The sequence below is a fragment of the Lactuca sativa genome, chromosome 8 (assembly GCF_002870075.4).
Source record: "Lactuca sativa cultivar Salinas chromosome 8, Lsat_Salinas_v11, whole genome shotgun sequence".
NCBI classification, from domain to species: domain Eukaryota; kingdom Viridiplantae; phylum Streptophyta; class Magnoliopsida; order Asterales; family Asteraceae; genus Lactuca; species Lactuca sativa.
Window position 1 is genome coordinate 318,445,256 of NC_056630.2, and position 8,567 is coordinate 318,453,822.

An 8,567-nucleotide genomic window follows, 5' to 3' on the forward strand; every position below is an offset into this window, starting at 1 on the left:
TTCCAACAATTAATTAATGTGCCTTGCTCCTTGGTGGACGACTTTTAAATTTGTTTTTTTTTCTTCAATTTTATCAATGATGATGTTGTATATATCAAATAAATGATTTTGATAACATAAGCAAAATCATTTTATATTTAGCAGGTCGCCTATAGCACCTAAAGATACAAACCTGGCATAATGCCATAAGGAAGCATATCTATGATTTGTCATAATTAAAGTTTTCAATTAACATGACAAGTTAGTCGCCTTCTTAACTTGATAGTCACCATATCAACTACATGTGTGTGTCTAAGTTTGTTTGTGCTTATAGGTCTGAAATGGGTGATTTCATCTTCATCGTTAGAACAAGCTTTAAGTGGTCATTTTGACTATGGTTATAAGGTAAATCTGTTAATATAGGAATTTTTTAAACTATTATATGATTATGTTGGAAAATGTGATATGGTGTCATTTAGGTCTAATAAAAACTATGGTATTCTTATTCTCCAAAAAAAAGTTCTAGCAATTTTCTGTCAAAATGTTCGTTTGCAGAATTCTGCAATTTTACTTTTTTTTTTTAATTTGTACTTTTTTTTTCCTTTTTAACCATTGTACTTTGATTCTTCTTAGGTGCCTACTTCATGTTCTCTTTAATATGATATGTTGGTTTGAGGTAAAACTGTAAAAGTTGTCATCAACACTCTAAAGGGATAAGCAACAGAGCCCTTTATTCTTCTTCTAGTTTTTTTTTTCCTCTTTATCTTTTAATTTGGACTCATTTTCCTCTCTTTTGAGATCGATAGTAAAGAAAGTAAACAGTGAAATCTTTTTTTCTCAGTGTTTTGGTGCTTCCAAGTCCCATGTGGTCGCCTACCTCTTCCGCTTCTAATCTAACCACTATAATCGAAATGCATATACATTCTCCCATTGCTCCAAAATCTTGAAAATTCCAGCACCCAAGCAATAAAAGGCATGCACTTTCTCTCATTGTTACTGCTACACCTCCAATACAATACACATATTCTAGAAGGAGGGGTAGAATGGGAAATCAAGACCAAGAAAAAAAGGGAACATCCCTAGAGGTGGCAGAACCAGAGAAGTAGTGGAAGATACTGTAGAATATAAAGCCAAAAGAAACCTATGTTTGTTTACTACTCAAAATGTCAACAGAAAAGAAGAAAGGAATATGCACCGTATTGAAAAAAATGATGACTTACATTATTCATTAACTCTAAAGGATTTAAATAGCCTACTGACTACAACTGCAACACAAAAGTAGGAATAAAACTCTTATTTTTACTACACCTAAGGACCCACTCTCTAACGTATACCTCCTTGCAAATCGGTCAAAGGAGTATACCAATTCTAAACTAATAAAATCAATAACTAAAGAAATAAAACTTAAACTAAATATTCTTTATTCCAATACCCAACTGCATGTCACGTGAATATGGTAAATGAGCCAATTAATTCCAACAATCACCCCATTAATTGGCTATTTACCAATTCTATTCACAATAATGCAGTTGGGTATTGGAATAAAGAATATTTAGTTTAAGTTTTATTTATTTAGTTATTGATTTTATTAGTTTAGAATTGGTATACTCCTTTGACCGATTTGCAAGGAGGTATACGTTAGAGAGTGGGTCTTTAGGTATAGTAAAAATAGGAGTCTTCTATTCCTACTTTTGTGTTGCAGGTTGTAGTCAGTAGGCTATTTAAAGCCTTTAGAGTTAATGAATAAAGTAAGTCTTCATTTTTTTCAATACAGTGCATATTCCTTTCTTCTTTTCTATCGACATTTTGAGTAGTAAACAAACACAGGTTTCTTTTGGCTTTATATTCTACATTTGGTATCAGAGCCCCAGGCTCGGTTGAGGGTTTGAGTGGTTCTTGATTGCAAAAAAAAGTTGCAGCATCCTTCCTTGATCAAATCTGTTCTAGAAGCAGAAAAAATCAGAACGGGTGGGATTTTTGGTTTGGCTTGTTTGCGGGTAAAGAAAATAGAAGAAACAGGCGTTTGGTTTTCTTGACTGGTGGAAGAGGAGTCTCAAGACAGATTTGATCGGAAAAGGTTGGTGCTGTCACAACTCACAAAAAAAAAATGAAGACTTACATTATTCATTAACTCTAAAGGCTTTAAATAGCCTACTGACTACAACCTGCAACACAAAAGTAGGAATAAAAGACTCTTAGTTTTACTACATCTAAAGACCCACTCTATAACGTATACCTCCTTGCAAATCGGTCAAAGGAGTATACCAATTCTAAACTAATAAAATCAATAACTAAAGAAATAAAACTTAAACTAAATATTCTTTATTCCAATACCCAACTGCATGTCACGTGAATATGGTAAATGAGCCAATTAATTCCAACAGATATTGCAGGGGAAATCTGGAAAGAACTATTAATTTTGTCTTTTGCAATTGGGGAGTTATTTAGTTAGCAATAGAATAGTAGGGGATCATTAGAGAAAAATTGGTGTTATTTTTATGGAGAGACTAGCCTCTCGAACATGCTAAGGTTCTTGTTTGTCTTTGAGTGTTTGTGAAATACCAGAAGTGATTTGCCCCTATTATGTACATTCTTTTGTTCTGTGCTTAGTTAGTATCGGAAGTTTAGCATTAATTTAGCAATAGCTCAGCAGTTACAATGTTTATTTCAGTTTTATACTTTGTTAACATATTTATTGCGTTAAGGTTTTATGTAATCTGTTTAGGTTACATCTGAAGACACAAAATTATTGAGAACATGTATATTCTCAAGTTTAGTTTTGAGAACATGTATATTCTCAAGGCTCCCATTACATCATCAAATTCATACCATCTACAAATTATTGAGATTTTAGGTTATCCCCATGAATTTCTTCCCCACTATTCTATGTTAAACATGATGATGATTTGTTTCATATTTCATTTGGACGAAGATTCGTGATAATAGTTGAACAAATCATAGATCATGAGGTTTCCTTTTTCTGCTTTTTAATTACTTGAAGCACAATCCAATTGAAGCAATGATGGTACTCCCGTTTGAAGGGAATGCTAGAAAAAGGAGTTAAAGAAGATTAGTGCTTGGATTTGAAGTTTAGTCCTACGAAATTGACATTTGTAAACAGTTAAATTTGATTTTTATTACTGAGAACGGACATTTTTATACAAAAGATGGGAGGGAAGCACAAATTATTTCTAATTTTTACCAAGTTTATTGTTTTTTAAGCTACAGTTTCATGTTTATGAAGAATAACTAGGTTTTTATCAAAGGTTATTGGGTATATGATTAATGTCTATTGTTTTGATTGTTGAATTGTTTGTTTTAAAGACAATTGGTTGATTAATGTAAGTATACGTAAGTGCTTTATAGGAAAGCTTGGTCCAAATATTGAACATACTTGATATTCATGTTTTTTTATCGTCTGTGCATTTATCTTTATAATATCTAACAGAAGTCAACAATAAAGAAAATTATAATATATAACTAATAAAAAGTATGTGTAATTAATGAAGATACTAAGTGATAAATGTTAAAAAGATTTTTTAGAATATAACCATCTTATTTGTAAAATTTCAATTAACATCGATTATTTATTTAACGATAGAAGTTGTTTAGAGAATTTGTATTGAAAAACATTAGTTTATTTTATTATTTTAAAATTGAGGTTCAATGATAACAAAGTCTGTCTACACGTCAAATGTGTTGTATAAAGAAATATTTTACAATTAATATTTGTAAATTCAACCATTAGAAACAAACTTATGAAATAAAAATAAACTCGTCGCTTAGCGCAGGTAAACGACTAGTATATATATATATATATATATATATATATATATATATATATATATATATATATATATATATATATATATATAATGGTCCTTATGGTTTGCCAAAAGTCACTTACTCAGTCCCAGAAAATTTATTTGACGAACATGCTGCCTGTACTTTCCAAAACTTGCATGAATGACTCTTTTTGCTAACGTCATATTATAAATAATTTCATTTTTATTAATAATTTTCATTCGTTAACCTAGAAAAAACTATTTTTACGTGTTTATTTTTATATATTTGTCTGTATATTTCAAGATGGTTAACGTTTTCTTTCGTATTTTTTTTTTAAATTACATGGTTTTTTTTATAAATTTTTCGGTTTAAACTCGAGTTTGTTTACGTTTCGAACAACAAAAAAAACGATCACAAAAAATTAAACGAACAATAAAAAATATAATATGATATTTTTTCACAACTATAATAAATAAAATTATCATTTTCATTTGCAACCATTTTTTCAAACATTGTCATATTTTATGTAACACATCGAATTCAGAAGACCTAGAAAGTAAAGGAAGACCTCAAAATCAGAAGGCGACTCGTCGAGTAGGTGGTGTGACTCGACGAGTAGGAGCGCATTCCGGGTCGCGGATTAAGTGACCTACCCGACGAGTCGGAGGACCGACTCAACGAGTTGGTCAGGTTTTGGGAAACCCTAAATTCAAGACTTGGCACCTTATTTAAGCATCTTATTCTCCTCCTCTTGGTTCCGTTCCCAGCCCCCAATGTCCAAAAATTAACCCATGGAACCCTATATCATTTGGTGAGTGTGTCAGCCATTCTTGAGTGTTTTAGTGTTCTTGGAGTGCAACATCTGGATTTCCATGTATCATATTTTAATTCTTTAATTTGAAGTTATGAGGAGGGACTCGGCGAGTTGACGCTTAGACTCGCCGAATAGGATCGCGATTGCTGACTGGATTAATGAACGGACTCGACGAGTCGATGGGTGGACTCGACGAGTCCGCGCTGATGTCAGAAACCCTAAATCTCCGGGCATGTGCCCTATTTAAGGGACCTTATAGCCCTCATTTGCGGCTACCAGTCCAGAGAGAGAACCCCTAGAGAGCTTGAGGGAGTTATGTGAGAGAAAGAGCTTTTTGATCCCTTTTTGTTGTGGTTTTGCAAAGAAGAAGGTGCTTCCAGCAAGAGAAGGTCAAGAGGGTTTCTAATTCGTGGTTTCCAAGCTTATATCTACAGTGTTGAGGTAGCAAATCGATCCTTTCTCTGTTTTGTTTAAGATCCTTGAATTTTAGGGTTTTCTATACCCTTTATTTGCTTGAATTGTTTAGTATGTTGTTCCTTTGAGTGTTAGACTTTGGATTTGGACCTTTAGAGGTGCAAAGGGCCTTATCCATTCTGCCTTATGTTGCTTCATGGAGGAAATGAGACTATGTTGCCATTTTAGAAGCCATTTCACTAAGGAAAACCTTGTGTGCATTGCATGGATGTCAAGACTGGACCTTTACATGATTGTTGAGTATGGGAAGGGCAGATCTATAGGTTAGAGAAGCAGATCTGACCTCAGAAGGTCCTTTGAGTGTGATCATGGAAGCCACTCGCCGAGTCCATAAGTGGACTCGACGAGTCGAGTCGGGGTTGCCCCGTGATTCGTGACAGGAGTAATCCGTCGAGTGAAGGGATGACTCGACGTGCCAAGTGAGACTAGAAGGATTCAGAGGACCTGCATGGACTCGTGAGTGTACTTCACGAGTCGGGTCAAAGTTTGACCGTTAACTTTAGTTAACCTTAGGGTTTTTGTCAAGCTGATTCAAGAGAGTTCAGGGAGGGGTAGAATGGCCTTCTACCCAATCTTTAGAGATAAGACTATGAGAGGGTATTGATCAGGATTGTTATTTAGATGATAGGAGGAGGCTAGGTCGGTACGTCAAGCACGAGAGTTTATCCAACTTCATTCGAGGTGAGTCTTCTCACTATACATTACCTAGAGTTGTAACTATGTGTAGAATGAAAGGTCTTGTGTGCTATGTGTATGTATGAGATTATGTGCGTTGTGATATATGTATGCTATGTTTTGTACAGATCGGACCTGAGGGTCCAACGATATAGACCGGACCGAAGGGTCCAACGATACATACCAGACTAGAGGGTCCAATGAGCTACGAGACTGGAGGGTCCCACTGAGACACATCGAACGAAGGGTCATGTTGTAGCCTCGAGTGGCGTATGTGTTGTATGTGGTATTTTGGGGAACTCACTAAGAATTTATGCTGACCGTGTTATGTGATATGTGTTTTAGGTACCAGCGAGGATCGCGGGAAGGCACTGACATGAGTCGTACACATTGAGGGATTTTATGTATTGAGATCTTGGGATTTGTTTTTATCGGATGATAAGTAAACGTTGAATTTTGGGATTTTTTTAATGAATGAATTATGTGTTTCATCTGATCTTCGCGTTCCCAGGTGTATTCAGGTCCTCGCTTTGCATTCCAGCAGACCTTCACGATGGGTATGCGACTTTGTTTTGTTCTTTTAATTTCCCTATCCATGATTTCAATTGGTTCTTCTATAAAGTGGAGACACTCGTTGATTTCGATTTCGTCTAAAGGGACGACGAGGGTCTTATCGAACAAACATTTCTTCAAATTCGACACATGAAAGGTAGGATGTATGTTATCGAGTTCCTGTGGTAGACGAAGTTTGTAGGCTACCGGGCCGATCCTTGAAAGGATCTCGAATGGTCCGATATACCTTGGTTTTAGTTTCCCACGTTTTCCAAAACGTATTAGTCCTTTCCAGGACGAGACCTTCAATAGCACTTGGTCCCCAATCTGAAATTCCAAGGGTTTCCGTCTTTTGTTTGCATAACTCTTTTGTCTGTCTCTTGAAGCCTTTAGTCGTTCCCGAATTTGTACAATCTTCTCGGTTGTTTCTCTTATGATCTCCGGGCTAGTGAGAGTGTTTTCGGGTACTTGTCCCTTGGCTAGTTGCGTGTCACCCACTTCAGCCCAATATAGTGGTGATCTGCACTTCCGGCCGTAGAGGGCTTCGAATGGAGCAACTTTAATGCTGGAGTGATAGCCATTGTTGTATGAAAGTTCAACTAGTGGTAAATGGGTATCCCACGCCTTACCAAAATTGATTAGACAAGCTCTTAGCATATCTTCCAAGGTCTGTATGGTCCTCTCACTTTGACCGTTGGTTTGTGGGTGGTAAGCAATACTCATGTCTAGTTTTGTTCCAAGAGATTTTTGTAGCGACTGCCAGAACCGCGAGGTGAATCTACTATCTCTGTCGGAGATAATGGATATTGGCACACCATGTAGTCGTACAATCTCTCGAATGTATGTTCGAGCTAGCTTCTCCATCTTGTCGGTTTCCTTTATGGGTAGGAAGTGTGCGGATTTTGTTAATCTATCTACGATTACCCAGATGGTGTCTAGCCCACCTGCTGTCTTAGGTAATTTGGTTATGAAGTCCATGGTTATCCGTTCCCACTTCCACTCGGGTATTTCGAGTTGTTGTAGCAATCCCGATGGCTTTTGTTACTCTACCTTGACTTTAGCGCAAGTCAGACACTTGCCCACATAGGTAGCGATCTCTGCTTTCATGTTCGGCCACCAATACAGTTCCTTTAGGTCTAGATACATCTTGTCCGAACCTAGGTGCATGGAGTATTGTCACACCCCCGAACTAGACGGCGGAAACGTCCGAGGGCTATTGTGACTCAATTGAATACCATCACAATGAATATACATGAAACATAACATCATACAATACCAAGCATTGGAATATTACAACTGGTAGCGTTTACATTCAGTACATAGTTTCAAAACATTACATTCTCAAAAGTAGATTGTTCAATACTAGTTAAACAAACAACAAGACATCACTGAGTACATTTTTCCCTTCGGTTTACCTGTTACCTGAGAATACAAGTATTTTGAAAAACGTCAACATATGAAATGTTGGTGAGTTCATAAGTAATGTTTGAAATATAGTGGTTTGTATTGTTTTGAAAATCGCCAGAAAATCTGATATTTTTTGAAAAGAACTTAGTATAAAAAGTGTGAAGATCCGTAAGTATGCTTGTTTGTTTCTATAAATGTAGGAGTACGATTTGTAAAACTCGGTATGTAATTTGTAGGTGTATTAATTGAAAACCCTAGGAAAACCCGACGTTTCCCTAATACTTTGCATTAAATAATTTATGTTTTGTTTCTTCGTTACGACTGGTGTATTCGTTAAGCTCCGGAGACGTTGGATTAATTGCGAATTGTGAATTGTTGTAAACATACATTAATGAAAACGACCAGTTGACAACCATACAAACGATCCCTTAGGCGTCGTTTGCACTATTCACTTAACCCAACCACCCGGACTCATGTAGCCCCACAACCGAGGGGAATGGAAGAGGGTGCGAAACCCCGGTATTTCCCTACGTCGTTCAAGGCTATCGTGAATGCGAAGGACCCTTAGTCCGACTCGCATTTGGTGAATTCTCAACTTTACTAGGAGCACCAGAAGGCCCTTGGGGTCCAACAGCACAAAGCCTGTAAAAGTCCTTTTACACGAAATTAGGTCATATAAGACCCAACTACATGTAAGCGACTTTCCTTGGGGCCTAAAGATCACGCCATTGGGCTAGCTAGGCCCAACAAACATGATTTGAAACTTTTGGGCCCAAAGACGGTGTATCGACGTCTGGTGTATTCTCACGTGTGTATTGACTTCCCGAATTTTCCGCGTGTGTATTGAAGTTTCGTCGTGTTAGTAATTTCGGATTCATTA